Source organism: Amblyomma maculatum, chromosome 4 (assembly GCF_055883805.1).
Source record: "Amblyomma maculatum isolate TAMU_Amacu chromosome 4, ASM5588380v1, whole genome shotgun sequence".
Lineage (NCBI taxonomy): Eukaryota > Metazoa > Arthropoda > Arachnida > Ixodida > Ixodidae > Amblyomma > Amblyomma maculatum.
The window spans coordinates 32,769,163-32,787,451 of record NC_139347.1 but is presented as its reverse complement, the minus strand read 5'-3'; the positions used below and the strand labels follow the sequence as shown (position 1 = coordinate 32,787,451).

General features: G+C 47.0%; 1 protein-coding gene across 1 annotated transcript in view; it reads right to left on the bottom strand.

Annotated features, from left to right (window-relative positions):
• Window positions 1-16,636, bottom strand: part of LOC146190641 (solute carrier organic anion transporter family member 4A1-like) — an 87,318-nt gene extending 70,682 nt beyond the window's left edge. The window contains exon 1 of the mRNA XM_084601012.1: window positions 15,847-16,636. The gene's annotated coding sequence lies outside the window, so the exon portion shown is untranslated. The remainder of the gene's footprint in view (window positions 1-15,846) is intronic.
• Between the last annotated feature and the right edge of the window lie 1,653 nt (window positions 16,637-18,289).

Genomic DNA, 18,289 nt, shown 5'->3' with positions numbered 1-18,289 from the left:
CAATAAATGCATCTTTTGCTACCGGACAAGCGACAGCAATGTCACGAAATAACGTACTATCGGGTTACGCTAACATCGTCCGTTTAACCACAGTTAGTTTAAACAGTGGAGCGCGTAGCTTCGCGTACTACCAGCGAATATACCAACGCGGCCTTAGCAAGCGCATTGCTGCAATGTCGGCCAACAATCGCCGAATTTCACAGCACACAGCAGAATATACCAAATTTCTCGACAAGCGTGCTTTCGCACCGCCGGCCGAAAGCTATAATTTTGTTGCTGACACTCACGGCAGTACGTGCCGTGAGTATACGTGCACATGTCCTGCGCATGCATTTGATTCCTCGCGGTCCTGTTACAACTTACAATGCACCGTCAGTATAGTCAACGTCATGTGCTCCAGTGTTCACGCTAACCGTGATCAAGCTAGTACACATGCCCACACACCGTCCTTTCTTTGGTACAACTATCAGGTTCCTCGTGCGGCGGTCGCCACGTCATCTCCGCCCTCTGTTCGTTCCGCTCTCCGTGCAGAACCTCACGCGACGCATCGCGAGACGGCATCGCGCAAACGAAGCGATGACAATCGTCCTCGAACGTCCGAGGCTTTCCTAAAAACAGCCGTTGAGAGAGAAAGAAAGGGAAGAGACAGGGCTTCTCTTTGCGGTGTATCAGATTGCGCGCGCGTCTGCCGTTACGGAAACTAGCTGTTGCGCAGAGCTCGCGTTCAGCCGCATTGCGCCTAACACGACGTGTGATTTATTGCCATGCAGCTAGCTGCGCTGTTGTCGAGGTCGTTCGCAGCTTGAATGATCGCGGCTCCTACCGCTATCCGACCCTCAGCGTACAGCAAGACAAGAGTCCGAAACACGGACCTACCCCTTGGGTGCCTTGGGATGCTTGCAGACTGATTGCCTTGAAATTTTCGTCATTTGGCTGCTTCGGCTCTGAAGATTCCGGCCAGTGACCTTTCATTTTTATTCCGTCCGTTTAGCATGCTGTTCGTGGATATCGACTTGCTGCCTATCATGTCTCATTAATAAGTCAGCGGCTGAACAAATTTTGTGTGAAATCCAAGGATAATAACCCCTTATTTTCAAACTACACCCAAGTAACAGACACCCATTTCGCTACGTCCGAAGTGGTAGAACATTCGAACTGATCGTACTGCTCTGCCCTCTTTTCGCTCCTGTTCCCCCTCCCGGTTGGCCAACGAAAGGCGAACGTTTGGCCATGCGGTCCCTGCGGCAAGGTGTGACATGCCATGCATGACGTCATATTAGCATCATATTTCCGCTTTACAAGCGTCCAGAGCAAACTACACTGCTCCATCTGGCCTATGGAAGCAGAAACATAAGATTGATTAGTACTTCATATATGCGCCTACGCAACAGCGCAGGTAATCGCCCACGATAAAGAACCGCGCACTCTAAAGGACCCACTTTAGATCCTTCAACATTCAGTGACGTCGTATATTGCATGCAGGCATATTTCTCCGTTCCGTCGAAGCGCAGCCGCTGAAGCACAGATTCAATTCCACCCTCTTAAAACCCGAACTGTGTAGCACCCGAGTATATGAGAACAAGAAATAAAATGCTGGGCAGTCCGTGAGCACACTGAACATTCGAAATACATGCAGCATGGAGCATTACTGCCGTATTGGCTGTGAGGAGGAAAGCTGGCGCGCCAGGCAGATAACAAGGACTTAGGCACTCGCGGGCAGACTTCGACTGGACCTCGGTGTCGAGCTAGAAGTGAAACTACGTACCCGATGCACATACATATGCCGAAGCTTCAAACGTGCATTTGTCCCTGTCCTTAACCCACAAAGCTATATAAACATCGAAGTAAGCAGGACGTACACCCTGCCAATCTTTTATTAGTACCGCGCGACCGTCGGCTACCGGTGCAGTGGCGCCGAGCCGAAGATAGGCGGGAATCGGGAGAGGGGATGAGCCGGGACGTAATCATGCTCTATGATTATAATGCACGAGCGAGTGTCGTCTCCTTGGCTTGGCTGTTTTTCTCCGTCGGAACAAACCTCTAGGATCAAGCTTCATGTCGGAGTTCTGAGAGCACTTGTTCTATCTGCTATGTGCTTGTGGCTTTGATTGGGGTAAACTTGTAACGTTCCAAGTACTACGCTTGTCACCGTTTTCATTTGTGGGTACTGTCTCTAGGAGGTTTCTTTTGGAAGTGATCAGTGACATCATCATCATCGGCCGGACTATACCCACTGCAGAGCGAAGGCCTCTTCCACATTCCTCCAATTAACCCGGTCCTATGCTAGCTGCATCCACTTGACCCCTACGAACCTCATCCACCCACCCAACCTTTTGCCCCCCCCCCCCCTCCCTCCCGCTACGATTTCTTTCCCTTGGAATCCAATTTGTTACTCTAAGCGACCATCAATTATCCTCTCTTCGCAATACAATCGCAATCAATGTGCCGATATTTAAATGTGCTCAACGATAATCTGTTTCGAAAGTAACGATTGCAAATAGTTACTGAGGATGTTCAGTTGCTTATTGCATGCAAATGTGTGTTCTTTGCAGATATTACTGCGATATATGCAGCGGATAGAAACGAGTAGTGGCGGCTTCTTCGGACACCGATGCCTGCCAGCCAATTTCGGAAGGGTCTGATTCGAACTAATAAGAACAGCCTAGCAGACCAGGCTCACTGCAGCAGGAAATGTGGGCATGCCTTTGCGCTTGCTTGCATTATCATCTCCGGCGTCGCGCCGGACAGTCGACGGTCGTGCGGTACTGCTAAAGAATATATAGAAGGATGCACACTATACGAAGATAAGATATAAAAATGCAATCGCTCGTGGTGATGCACGGCGCACAAATGAATACCGCAGTGCTTTAGGCATAAGAAAGATAACCGGCTCGGGATAATTCACCTCCATCGGCAGATCAACAACATGCGTCAACGCATTCAACATTCACTGAGAGATTCAAATAAAAAAATGACGCGTTCATGGAATTTAGCTTCATGCCGTTTGTAATGTCAGTAAGTGGTCTTCTACACTGGCAATTTTCGTAACAGTATCTGGCTTGTAGAACAAGCCTAGCATATTATTTATTATGGTTCGAGTGCCATCGGATCAAACGCGGAAGTCTTTTCGTGTATATACATGTACCGGAGCCCAGATTACACAAAACGTAACTGCCAAAACGCACTGAACTACGCTGAGCCATACCCGAAATTCTTTCCTTTAACAGAACCGTGCCTTCAGGTACTAATTTATTTATTGCACCCTCAGGGCCAAAGGCATTACAGAGGGGAGTGGGTTAATTATGATACAGAACAATGAATATAATACAGTGAAAACAAGTAGTACACAATAAAATTCCTCCAGAATAAAACTAACAACATTCACAAAGCGTAAATAACATAAAATCAATTTACACAACACAGTGGAAACAGATATAACATATGATCAAATTCCTTCAGAATAAACATTGTTAGCTATTGCGTCATGAAAGGTTTTGTTATCTGATATGGCTGCAATATCGGGGGGAAGGCGGTTCCATTCCACAGATGTGCGGGGAAGATATGACTGAAAAGATTTGGTGTGGCATGTTCGGATGCCAACCTTGTGGCGGTGATAAGTTCTCACAGAGCATCAGCGCGGTACAAAGCGAGTGTACACCCGTAACTCCTCCGTCTGTACAAAACCGATCGGTATGCGTTTGTTCAATGACAGAAAAGCATCGCGGAAGTAGCATGTAAGGTAAGAGGCCGTCCGAGTTACACTGCTTATTCGTCAAAGAAAACAAAACAGGGGGAGTAAAAAAAAAGGTCGAAAGTCATGATTCACAGATGCACGAAGTGGACGCGCTGATTGACCTCACGACCTATAATGACACTCGTACAATTGGTGCGTCACACGGCAATCATTACGAACGCAGCCGCAAAGCGCACGAGAACAATCAACGCCAAATAAACAAACAAAAAACGCTACGCCGCGGTTACGTCATGCAAATCGAAAGAGCGCGGTCCGTCACTGGACGCTGGAAAACCCACGCGTGCGTTACGTTGGAAAACTAACCACGACTCTCTCACGTGGCGCGGTGTATGCGCAACACGGCGCTGGCGAAGCAGGTCGTCGTCAGTGTGGAGACGAGAAGAATAATCAATGCCGCGGTCGCCAGACCCAGGGCCACACCCCTCATCGACCCCCTCTCCTCTCAAACGGTCACGGCGTGTGACCCGGCGACGGGGTTATACGGACACGCGTACGTGAGTGCCGAGCGTTTGTTTCCGGCCGCTCGAGCGTGCGGCTTCAACGCTTGTCTCCCTGACAAGGGAGCACGACGATGTCGCTTTCTCTCGCTTCCTTCGGGGACCGCGGGGCAATAACTAAAATTAAAGGAAACATTTCTTTATGCTTAACTTAAAACCATTTTGGGAGGGTGGAATTGTCGCGTTAGAGTTCAAATTCTGTTGAAGTACAGCCTTTGTCAGGGGTATAAGTACAGCCCAGGAGGTCCCCTTCTGAACCACTTCGTGCGGCTTGTAATGCATTTCCAATATTCCGAATCTTTTAATGGTAAGATTGTTTTGTCCTACCAACTCCAGTGGGAAGGGCCTCCACTAATGCTAAACCAGCGCCACCACACGGCTCAGAAGCGGACCTCTGGGCTCTTACACTTTTGACAAAGGCTGTACATCCCGCATGTATGCACAAAGCGAGGGGCCGGGCGATGGCTTATAGCAACTATCGCCTGTACTGAAAGGAACACTGCCGCACAACTTCACTCAATTGTTTCTCGTTTTCTCTCTCACTTTTTTTTTTTTGGTAACAACTGATTCTATGACGCTTTCTGTCCATTCTGTTTTTCATGCAGCCAATAACACATTTCTTGTTGCAAAAAAAAAAAAAAAGAAAAAGAAAAGATGTAAGAACTTTGGCGCCACTCGATTCGAACTCGTGACGTCTCCGTGATCCCCGCTGTGATGTGAATGGCGGCGCAATCAAGCCTTGAAGATTATCGCGATAAAAGAAGCTAGACTCAATTCTGTTCGCTCGCTATAACGGGCGAAGGTGGCGATACCTGTATTTCGTTGCATTTTCTCTATTTTCCCCTTTTTCCAGCTTATAAACAGCTCCGTTTCGATGAAAGTAGCCTATTTTTTGTATTAGAACGCGGCAACTTATGTTTGGTTAAGGGCATCAGTTTGTCATCTGCGTCTAGCTGCAAGCAGGTTCACGACCTCAAATCACTCTCACGAGTACCTGGGCCCATCGGTGAAACTGGTTGTGGAGGCAAAACTCCGTCATCCAGGCCTGAACAGTACCGCATGCTGATACGAGAATAAAGTGCAAATGAATTAGAGTTGCAAGGGCATCAAGAGTTCTCTCCCTCTCGTCTAAACGAGAAAGCAAGGGCGTAGACAACACTGTTAGGAAGTCTTTGTCAGGGCGAAAGAGCAGGGCAGAAAATAGGTTAAGGCGTATAAACCAGTACCGAAGGAAGCATAACAATAAGCCGGACTGTCCTACTGAACATAGAGAGCGCTCTTCTGAAAGCGAGAAAATAACAAAACAAAGCAGCATGAAAGAACGAAAGGAAGAAACGAGAGGTGCAAAGATGTGCGGTAAAAAGAAGGAAAAAAAAAAAAAGGACGAAAGAAAAATGATATCAACGGTCCAGGTGCACTGCACTCACTTCATTCAGCTCAAGAGAGGCGGAGCCAAAAGATCCGGTTCGTTCCCCTTTGAATCGCGCGGCACTGCCGACCTTCCCTCCCGTATCCTAGCCACGCATGCCCTACAAAAATTACAAAAGTAAGATAAGGTGTTAGCACGTCTAACGCACTGCGATAAAGCACCTCGAGCGCTTATCATAAGCGGAATACGGGGTAAGAGTGTTGCGACATCGAAGGTTGTCCGACCTTACGAATGCGAACTCTCAGCAGCATGTCTTAAAGAGTGGCATATGTTCACTTCACTTCACTTCGGCTGTTATTGCTAATAGGGGAAATAGTTGAGGCGACAATAGCCTGTTGTGATCATACCTGCGACCACAACGTCGAGATATCATTGGAACAAAGGTGTCGTCTCTTTAACCAGCCGCGACCACGCGGTTCCTGAGTGAAAGGATTTCGGGTGTCACTGCACTTAAACGCAATGGGAAGTTTAGACATGGGTAGCTGAAGGCACAGGTTGAATTTAAAGAAGGGCTTAGCATTTAACATACGCCCTCGAGGTGAAAAGTATCGACAAAAGCTTGCGCCAACGCACTCTCAAACAACAACACACATATATGCTAGCTGAAAAGTGTTCAGCAGGCATGAGTGACGTGCTCTTAGAGTGTGCAAGAGGCACCAGGTTTTAACCTCCAAACAGGAAAAAAAAAAAAAACTAATTTACACTTATTCCAATCGCTACTCTCTTCAGTTTATTCTGGAGTGGTTCTGATTGCCTCTGTCTCTTGGGCCGACGGGTCAATTGTATTTTCAACAGACGCTTACTCATCTGCGTGATTCTTAAAAAAAGGTTTAACACTAGTAGGAGAGCTGAACTTGTTTTTTTTTTTCTAACATTTCGCATAAATGTGCTACGTTCACAGAGAAGATATATATATTTCGGAGTAGAACCCACGAAAGGCTCCTGTAGCATTTAGAAAGTTATCGCTGAATAACCGTCGTCTGAAATTGTTGTGCAATAGAGGAGCCCATTTATTTGTGGAGATGTGACGCCGGCTTTTGAGCGAATTAACTGCTTACTTTTGCTGCTGTTCTACTATGCCTGCTGGTCCCGCACGCATCCGTGGGGGGGGGGGGGGGGGGGGGGGGGGGAGATAACGGAAAAGCGGCCGCAGAACGAAGCCCATGATTTCATAAATCCTGCAAGATTGAAAGCTGAACGTGCAGGCCCCTTGACCTGCAATCATTACCACGTGTTGCAGGACAGTGCAAGAGCTTCTACGTCTCAAGAAAGTGGCGGCTACGCGAGAATCTGGTTGCGCAAAAAGGCTTTATCTTCAGGTCAGAGATAGGAGGAAAGAGGCAACGTATTGAGCATCCGCTGCCTCCACCCTCACTTCTCCCTTTCTTCTTCCCTCCTAGGCACACGCGGTGTCGGTTTTTACGACATGCGTCGCTCTTGAGAGGATTTCGGCTGTAATAGATAATGGTGCGATAAGAAGCGGCATCCCGGCGCGCACAAAGATGTATAGTATCACATACGGTGTTTCTAAAGCGTTGTAGACCTTTGAACAGCATACGAACGCCAAGAACAACATACAGGGCCTACTTCTCTCGACCCACATGTTGATCTGGGCCAGTAATAAACTGCTATTTGACGAAGACACCAAAGATGCCCATCACTAAATAGCTGTCGCCTGACACTGAGCAGTTGTAAAAATAAATATGAAATATTTATTTTGTTTAATTTGTTTGTGCACCTTATATGTGCACAAACAACTTAAAGGAATGTTCGAAACTCCACTCAATTACAGTGTCTGTAAAAACAATGATCGTCGACTCTTTCTGGGATGACGCCCGGTCCAGCAGCAAAATGAGAATTTGTCTTAGAGAGAATGAGATTTAGGTTTTTTTCGCCAGCTTGTGAAAAGCGATGTAACATATATAGCCTCAAGGATCAGCCAAAAAAATCGGTGTCGGCGTAAGCATTTTACTCACGCTGTCGGCATTGTAATTTCCTGGCTCTTGGTTGTAACATCTGCTTTTTGGTGAGAAGATGCGTGATTGGCACGTGGTGCCGTGCCGATACAGACCGGCTTCTATTTGTCATCAGTTTGTCTTCAATAGTTAAAGCTCAGTCCTATCAGTTTGTCTTCAATAGTTAAAGCTCAGTCCTATCAGTTTGTCTTCAATAGTTAAAGCTCAGTCCTATATAGCAGCGTAGCGGCTCACGTAGAAACGAATACAGCAGAGCAAACTACAAACTTTTCCAGAGATTTACATCGCAGCCACAGGCGCCGCGCTGCGTATATCGTTTACACAGGTACGCCGGGCGAAAAAACAAAAAGAAGAAGAAAGTTACCGTGCATATATCAAAGTTGCGGGATCAAAACACTCAGAAAGGTTTATATATATATATATATATATATATATATATATATATATATATATATATATATATATATATATATATATATATATATATATATATATATATATATATATATATATATATATATATATAATATATATATATATATATGTTTGGCGTTATTGCCAGAGCCCTTATATGGCTGTAGCCGATGGAGCTGGTCTAGGACGCTGCTGACCTGAAGGACTGCAATAACGCTTATGACAGAAGGTGATATCAACGTCGCACTGGCCAGTAAATATTTATTTAATGCAGCCGCAGCATTTAAACGCCGAACGCACTTTTCAGACGAGTTACAAACTAGCCCTGTTGTCTTCTTCTGTCCTCATGAGTTTCTGCGGTGCTTGGGCCCCAAAGACATTCCATAGTCAGTTTTACATAAAGTAAGCTGCTCAGCAAAGCATTCGTCACGCGGTCGCTGTGCTTCAGAGCCATCAGTTCGTGACCCTCATGTGCCTACAATAGCGATATCAACAATGAAATCACAATGCAGTGTGTGACAGTGCTCTTGAATGTTTTGTATTAGGTCCCATGGTTTTCGACGTACAGTGTGCGTCTCACTAACACACACATAACGCAATGTTACTTCCCGCATGGTACTGCTCTAACAATGCGCAGGTTTAAAACCTCGCGATGTCAATATATATATATATATATATATATATATATATATATATATATATATATATATATATATATATATATATATATATATATATATATATATATATATATATATATATATATTGCCCTCGATGTGGCTGTAACTATCCGATAAAATAGATGTAAGAATTAGTTGCAGCACTTCAGCAGGTTAGGAGTTTTGGAGGCAACTATAACCTGCACTCATCTTATCTCAACGTTACCGGCGTTTCCCCAACCGCGCCCCAATGTGGAACAATAGGTTACAGAGACAATAACTTACCTCACATTCATTCTATAGAAACGCAAGACCGAAAGAATTCAGCCCACAAGGACAATGCATTTCCTTCGACCAAAGCCGCCGCATAGAGTTGTGTCATGTTTCGCCTCGACTTGCACCTGCTTGCTACACGGTACTTTCGCGGAGGCGCGCTGGTGCAACCTTTGATGCGGGAGCAAGAGACGAGGTATCGGTGCGGGATGTTCGAAGGCGCGCGATTTCACTCATCTGTGCATCGGCAAAAACCGGTTACTCTGTTCGCTTCCACGTTGTTCTATAGACCTTGTAAGACTTAGCAGATCAATAAAAACGAAATGAAATAAAATTTAGAAAAGAATTTCAGCACGGCTGTAAAGTTTTGTCATCGGTTGAAATTAGATTTCACGGCAGTCTTCTAAGTTCGCACAGCTCGCAGCGCGGTCCCTCCAGCTGTCGAGATTCGAATATGCGATCCTGAAATGTGCCCCAGAAACAGCACATGTCAGTGACGTCAGAATAAGGTACGCGAAGAAAGAAGGGTGATGGTAAATTGAGCAAACTGATAAAGCGGGATGAAGACAAAAAAAGGGGGAAAAAGAAAACGCAATGCTGCACACAGCATGTGAAACAGAGCGTAGACTGGCGGTGCTGTCTGAAACATAAACGACCGGCATATCATGGTAGGAGATACATTTCTTTTTGTAAGGTATGCTAGTTTCACCGTCCTGATGCTGCCCATGGAGGAGGGTAAGGGGGGGGGGGGAGAGGGGCGCCATGGTGGTGTGCTGGGTTTCTTTAACGTGCCCTGAAGCCGCGCAGCGCACGAGCGTTTTAACGCGACAGTGTTATAGGCCCAATCATCCAGAAAATTTGGCGGCAATCACAGGGCAACCTGTGGCAGTTGGCAGTTCGCAGGCGACTTGCACGGGCACTGATTGGTCGGTGGGTTGTGTGACGTCCCGAGACCACGTGGCATGGCCGAGTTGGCAGGAGCTGTCAATTCGCACTTTGCCTTCAAGGTGGGAATTCCAGCCTTCCGGGTCCCTTGGATGTTGAGTCAAGTTGAAGTCATTGCTATAGTTTCAGGTGGGGATATCCTTGTTAGCTTTGCGGATTCTACCAGCAGTTGCTTTCTAGTTATAGAGAGGATTCCCCTATAGGCCACGCGCAGCTGCGTTCGTAAAGCTCGGTGAAAGCGGGGAGTTAAACCTATCGGGTGGTTTTTCACATAATGTGGTAAGTCGCAAGCGCGGAAAATAAAGAACGATAGAATGTTAGATTAAAACTCGTTTTAATTGAAACTGGAAGATTGAAAACATTTCTCTGGTAGAAAAATTCTGGGAATAAAAATTGCAGGACACAGACATCCTTGATTAGTCTGCACAGTCTTATAAACGTTAGCGTGAAACGACCGCTAGTCAACAGTGTATTTCTGTTTTATATTATTGTATTATCGACCAATGTATTATCTCACGGTTGTTCCCCCCCTTATGTAATGCCTTAACAAAAGGGCCCTTAAGGGTAAATAAATGATGATGATGATGACAATGTGCGTCTACGAGGTCACCAATATTTCAGCAGGTATACACCAGCGCCCAAGTGCAGACAATCACGCCAGGGGCGGCATGTTTGGCGTTAGACGAGCTGAGTATATACCTTTGTTGGCATTACTTCATTTCTAGATAAGTCTGACAGTATTCTGCTGTTGCATTTTTGTTTTTAAACTTTGATGCGCTTTTGTCGCCTTGCTTCGAAAATATGCGCCCGTGAGCGTTAACGTATCGGGATTATTCTACTTGAAATTAAACGCAGGCAGCACTCTTGTGCCAGACTTTACCATGTAATTGCTGATACATGTTCTCCTGGTTTCACGGAGTAACCGGTATGTTTGTTAGTCATCGCGCCGTAATTTCAGGGTATAGCTTTTCCACAACCCGGCAGTATGCCGTCCCATGAAATGCAACTTTGTCGCGTTGCATGCTCCAAGAAGCAATACAAAGAGCCAGCTATCGATGCGACGACCTTGAGTAAGCAAGACCACTTCGGCATTCTGGAAGCAGAGACTCAGCGATCGGAATCTCAATGCAATGCCACACCCGACGGGAAGCGTCTCACTTCCTTTTCCCGTTCTTGCTCACACACAACCCACAGTGACGTCGTCCTATCTCTATACGATCAATGCCGTTGCTCGTGCACAGATTGGTACAAGCGGACAACGACGCGTTCTGTAAGGAGCAGAACACGAACGTTTGTTTTTCCGTAGGCCCTCTCCCGACATTCGCTTGCTCCTTCTGGTTCAGTGACGGGGCTCGGAAGGGAACTGCTTTCCAAGCGCTTTTGCGTGTACACAACAATCTCGCGAAATCTCATCTGTGAGGTCAGCCTATGACAGAGGTGCACAAGGTCAGCTAAAACGAGGTCAGAAGGCCAGAGGAAAGTCGTAAGTGCACAGAAGGTGATCGTTCGTTTTGCTCTGCTTTCTGTACCATTTCTGGTGTACCGCTTCCGAGAAGCTAATAAGGGAGTGATTGCTCATTGGCATCCACATAAGCGCAGTCCTACACTGTGGATTAGGCCGACGTCTAGTGGTCATTCAGACCGTGTCCAAATCAACTGGCGACATTATGACGACCACAGCAGGGATCGCATCGTACATGGGGCTGTTTCGAAACACATCGACGAGGCAGAGGTATGTGTCTACTATCAACGACGAATTGCTCACACTGGCACTTTGTGATCCACATTTTTATAATCCCCAATAGTAAACAAAGTTTTGTCCGTCCCAACCACCAATCGAATATCCACAGGCCGGCGTTACAGAAACTCGTCGGATTGGCCATGTTCCATCACGTCGTCCATATGTTTGCAATGTGCTGTGCTACATTGGCTTTTTAGAACATTGCTTTCTTCTACAGATGCGGAAAAGATTATCATATCCTCTTACGCATTGACAATATCCGAGTCGCTGGCATTACAGCAGTTCCTTATTGGATAATGAACTCTTTGTTGAAGAGCGATGGATATTCGGAGACATTTCCTATGTCCTAGATAGGCGATCGGCACAGGTATATACAGGCAAGCTGGCACGGTATTTCTGTATGGGCGAAATATGTAAATACTTCGAGTTTGCATTCGGTGCCATTTTATGCCTGACCCCATTTCGTACATATACGCCTGGATTGTGCGTGCGGCAGTCTGTTGCCCAGACATCCGCTGATGTCTACGGCACACACAATGTCCTCTGGGGCATTTAAACGAAAGTTCTGAACAATAACGACCATGTCCAGCAGCTGGAAACTCAAAGCGCAACAGACGAGCACTAGGCGGTGCGCTCGAAGCCGAGTGGTACTCTCCAAACTTCTGCTGTAGTAAACGCAAGACGTTGTTTTGCAGCCCTTTTTTTTCTTTATTGTAACCTTAGGTCATTTTTACCTATCATAAAGACCCCCCCCCCTCCTTTTTTTTTTTTTTGTTTTGCAGGCTGGGGGCTAGACAATTCACAATGTTCAAAATTGGAGTGCCGCCAACAATCGTGTGCAGGTGCAAGACGTCGCGAAGTGTAGTGTCCGCAACGTACAAGGAACCTTGCTACGCAAGCAAAAGTTCCGCGAAACAAAAGAGGAGAGAAAACAAAGAAAACGCGATAAAGCAGGCGCAACCACAGTTCAAAGCAAGAAGACGGTGGCGACGCAGGTAATGGCATACGTCGTCCGATAGCGCTTGCACATCACCGGCTGTGCAAACTCCACCGCCGCCGAGGCCATTGTCATCCATGAGACTATATGTCCTTTTCTGCACTATCAAAGCAAGCGGTACTGAGGCAGCCGCGTCGAGATTTTATAGCGCTCGCTGTTTTTTTTGTTTTGTTTTTAGCTGTTGCCGTTGGCAATATGCGCGAGTGCTTCCTTATTCGCGCGTAGTGGAAAGAATGTTAGGAAACAACTTATGCGGCCTGTTTGTGCAGACCTCAAAGCATAATCTACGCTGACAAGAGCTTCATAAAGTCGCCCGTTCACATTTCAGTCACTTCAGTGTCCAATTGACTTTCGCACAAGCGTGGTGTATATACCGCACGGGAGAAAAGGTCTCACGTAAAAAAGTTAAACAGTACAAACGTAACATTTTCATCCGCGTTCAGCCACGGACCACACTTGCAGAGCACGACTAGGAGCATTGACACGCACGGCAGAAGTGGAGTGAATAGACGACGCTGCTGTCGTATACACGCTACACTTGACTATTGATATCATCGAGGACGTATGGAAGCAATCTAAAGGAGTGATCATGCCGCCACACGATGATATATGAAGGGACGACGTCCTCGTATCCTGATCGTGTGAGCACGCGTGATGGCCCCAAAACGTCATACAACAGTACTTTTCACCCTTTTCACAACCTAAACATTACTAAAGATTTGCACAACGCTTCCAATTTATTACGTTGAGCTCGTTTAAAGAACATTCTATTACTCCATATTCTCTATTTGGTCTATCGGCTATGAACTGCATCAATTTCCTCTCGAAGAGATCAAGCTCGCACGCCCCTGTCACACCGGTCGCAACGGCCCGCCCGGTCTAAGTCGAGTTAGCGGATCTAGTTTATCTCTAAAGGCGCTGCCGCTTTATCTCTGACAGTTTTGTTACGCGCACTATCTTTCACCCTGCCTGCTTTCTGCGAGCCAGATGCTTACAAACCGTTGTTTAAGATGCGAACACCGAAATGTGACCATACTGGTAACTGAATTTTGGTGTTATACGATGATGATCGTTTGCTCACGAAATATAATTCACTAGAGCGCGCGAGCTCTGCGCAGTCGTTTGCGCACACGGCTTCATGTATGCGGCGATGCCTGTGTTCTGAGCCCAGACAAGCAGGAAATAATCGTGCCCCCAACATTGAATATAAAGCGTAAATACAAAAGGAAAACTTTTTCGACCCAACTAAACCGCCTGCGGGAAAAGTCCAATTAATCCTTTTCCCGAACCAGTTGTGGCCTGTCTGCATCCTCACAGACTTCCTAATCTCATCAGGCGCACTTTTTGCTGGCCTACGGACGAACATACCTCCCAGCTGGCGTCACCGTTCGTCAGAGAGTCGGGGGCAGTCGTGGACAGCTGCCTGTAACAATGGGCTCATTCTATAGACCGAAGGCGTGTCGTGACATCGCGCGACTCGCTTTGCTTTGGCGGAAGAATCTTCGCAAAGAATGCAGGAGTGAACTTTTTGTTCGTGCAAAATATCTATAAAGAGTACATCGAGGAGGCCGCCCTCTCTCTTCAGGAATCGGGACAGATACGATAGTGTGAGCGCGGCTTCTCTTATATGTCTAAATTGATTTCTTTAAATGCTATACCCAGCAGATTGCACTTCGCGATGTTGATTCCGCATTTGAAGCAATCTACGTCACCCAACCTTGGTTTGGATGAAATATTGCTGTTACGTTATTCTTTCTTAGAAGGAGCGCAAACGAGCTGCAGATGCTCGGTGGGCATGATTTTATCTGTGCATCGCGATGTGCTGCTGCGACTGTGTCATCATCACTGGACAGCGGTAAAAAACCCGCCGCTGACGACGGTAGAAGAAACACTCTTAGCAGCCACACTAATGAGTCTGAATATTCTGGGAACATACCGTCATTACAGCAGAGCAAGCGCCGTCGACGGCGAGAGCCTAACTACACCGACTTTCAAGCACGTCTGAGTAGTTAGGCGCACATTTAAGGCTAGCTCAATTTTTAAGAACACCTGTTTGCGGCATGGCATTTGTCGCGCATGCATGGCTGATCCCTGTTAGAACGAAAACATCCAGCAGATTGCGACCTGGTCATCAAAGTAATCTCAAAATACAAGATAACCACCAGCTCAAAGAGAGAGAACGAAAATGACAAAAAAATAAAAAAGAAAGCAGGTTTTTTTCCGGCACTGATAGCCTTCAAGTTAAGCGAAGACCTTGATTACATCAAATCAAGGGAGATAGTCGAAACGCAACGTACTGCGTGCGAACATTCGAAACACTCTCCGATCGTGCTGCGAGAGGATGAAACAGAGTTAATGTACATTTAACTTAGCGATCACTGAAACTACTTAGCCACGTGTCTGCTTTCAAAAACTAAAGTCCGAGCTATAGAACCAACTTACTGAGATGCACGATGAAGATCGGAAGTCGTACGCGAACATACCTTCATTTCACGAAAAGCGGCTGGCTCAGCGATTCTCGGATAACTATCGTATGAATTACGGCCAAGTACAGACGCGAAGCACTGGTAAGAGCGAACGAAGCTTCACAAAGGATTGCAAAATGATGTCCGTTTTTGAGTGACATGGGCGGATGCTGGAATGCTCGTTGAGAAACAATACCTGCAGCTGCTTTTGAAAGCATAAAACGCCGCATCAGGATTGACTGCTCTCGCAAAAAGGAATGTTAGACTCTGTGCCTAGAAAAAAAAAAAAAAAATCAAGGAAATAATGGAGGACTGTTACTCTCGGCTGCCTCAAAGTTGTACGAGCAGTTATTTTTTCTCTGCTGCACCCTGAAAACTGCAGATAGGACAACTGACGCCACTTGTACCAAGACCTATGTCTGTATCGACAGAAAGTGGCAAGGTTTATAATATGCTCGTCAAATACCAGACTAGGCTCTTTTTGTCAGAAACAAGGTAGTTATCGTTCCCGCCCTGTTTTAAAAAGAAACGTGAATACGAAGGTAAACATAGCACAAAGTGATGCACTGCTAAGACGCAGTGAAATGACAGCAGCGCAGAATCCCGGCCATTTTGACAGATAAAGCGCGTGCAGTACGTGACACTCATCAAGAAGCGCAGCGAGTGTAGAAAACGAAGTTCGCCTACAGCACTCACATGATCGACTGCCTGAGGCTGTTGTTGCTGGAACGTGTCCCATATCCAGGTCAGTCTGTGGCTGCCGTCGACGTTGTTACATCGCCGCAGACGCTAGCGAAGTCGGCCCGTTTCGCCGGCCGGCACTTTCCTCCCGCGCCGCGAACACGTGGCTCGGCGCACTACGTCGGCGACGGGTTTCACGCAGGCGATACAGAGGCGCACGCAAACTATAATATCACGAAGAATTCGACAACAGCGTCTAGAAGAGAAAATAACGCGAATTACACTTCCTTCTTCGCTTATTACACTTCACGGGTGGGGCACTGGTGTTTGTTTGCCTTATTTTTTTCTCCTCACACGAGGGCGCCGAGCTCAGCAGACATCTACAGGTATCACTCCACAAGCTTGTTAGCTTTGCAAGCTTCGCAGCGCACAGATGACTCCGGGAGTTGGCGCAGTTGTGGCGCTCGTCGTTGTTGCGGCGGCCGGTTTCACCTGTTGCCTCTCCTGACGCCGCCGCGGTCGCCGGTGAACTTAGAAAGCTGGCGGTGGGTCAGCAAAGACTGCGGTTTCTCGGAACGAAGGTGTGCTTCGGTGGTGCGACGAATTCGACGAAGAGAGTCTTTGCGCAACAACACACCGCCACCACTAACACCTACAGAACAGCACGACCGCGCCGGACCAACCCACGCCAGGAAAAAGCGATTCTGAAGTTGGCTGAGGCCGCGTGCGCGGCGTTGCGGAGAGAGTGAGCGTTGGGAGAGCGTATACGTCGACGACGCAGACGCTACTGCCGCCCGATCGGATTGAGAACGGAGCAGACGCAAGGCTTCGGTTGGGACGGCTGGGAAGAGGAGAAAGCGAGGAGGTAGCTCCTCCTCTCCGACTATTCCTTCGGGAGCGCTCGCGTTGTTTTTCTTTTGCGGCTTGTTTCACATTTTTCGACATAGCCTGGTTTCTCTCTCTCGCCTCTTTTCTTCCCTCCTCTACATTTTCCTTTCATAATCTGTACAACGTCGGGCAGGTCTTTCCCAGCGCCCCGCGACGTCGTCGTTCTCTGACGTACCCAAAAAAGAAGCACAGAGGAGAGCGCACGATAGACGGGCGCGGGGCGTTTTGTTTAGAACCGCGTCAGGCCGGGCGGACGGAGAGGTGCATGGAGAGGTGCATCTCGTCGTCGTCGCAATGACGTCGCCTGTCACGTGGCGCAAGGCTATTCTCAAGAGGCAGCGAAGGGGGCTACGAGCCTACGTCGTGGTAGTAAGAGCATTCTGGGCTAGGACGCGTCCCGAAAAGCTCTCACACTGGCTGGCAGGCAGGCGACACGGGAGAGAGCGAGTAGAGAGAAAAAAAGTGTCACGATTTGGAGCCTGTCCCATAACTTCCGCGTGTGGGCTCCGTGGTGGTGTGATTCAGTCTGCCAAGATTGCTTAAACTTGAAGGCCGAAGAGTGAAACTCAGAGCAGGGTCTGCTCCTGATAGTCCGATGCCTCACTGGCTTACAAGTAGCCAGCTTAGCATATTCGAGCTCTGGGGAAGCGTCAGAAATTATGACAGTCATTTACATGGACATTTATAAGCGCAATTTCATTATGGGCTGCATCATAACTGCGAAATCCGTGTAGTATTGGAATGATTTCACAACAAAAGAAACGTTTTGCTGCAGACAGCTAAAAAATTTGTTCAAGCTACGTTGCATGTAACCTTGTTTCTCGTTTAACTTCCACTCGCCTATGCGAAAGTCGAAGCAATGCTTTCATATCGTGAACAATGCATAACCGATATCTCAGGAAGAATCTTAGCGACTGTCATGACAGGCTCTCGCATTTTGTCTAAGGACTTGCAAAGTCAATGAAGGATGTGCATTCATCTTATCTTGCTTATGCTGATCGAAAAATTTTCCTTGGGATGAAAACTCTGACAAGTTCTCTGATTCTCGAATCTTGTTATGCAGACATACGACATTCTTTTTTGCCAAAACGAGACTAGACGATAAGCCTTCAGGTAAGCAAGCGGATATATATCCTGCACACGATGGCTCTCTGAGAGTCAGAGGCATTTTCAACCAAGACATTATTCAGCCCCAACAGTGCTATCATTCATGCACAAATTTATTTATTCAACCTCAACCCGCGCCAACGACTGTAGCCCTGAACTCACCCCGCGTTTCGGGATAGTGTATCTGGAAACGGCCCTCCCCACACACTCTATTATTAAACATATTTTTCGTCCCTTCTTTGTTGATCGGCGTCCCGCCGCCGACCTGCGCAGAGGAAAAAAAAAAAAGAAAAAATGAAACTGTGTTTGCTGCGCAAGACGGATGGGGACGTGGATGTTCCTTCAAGGACGCGATGAAAGCCCCATATGTCGAGTCTGTCCTGTTGACGGAACACTCGTTCACGTACATATACTTCTGTCTTCTCCACCCGCTGAGCCACCTTAATTCACTGTTGAGCAAATC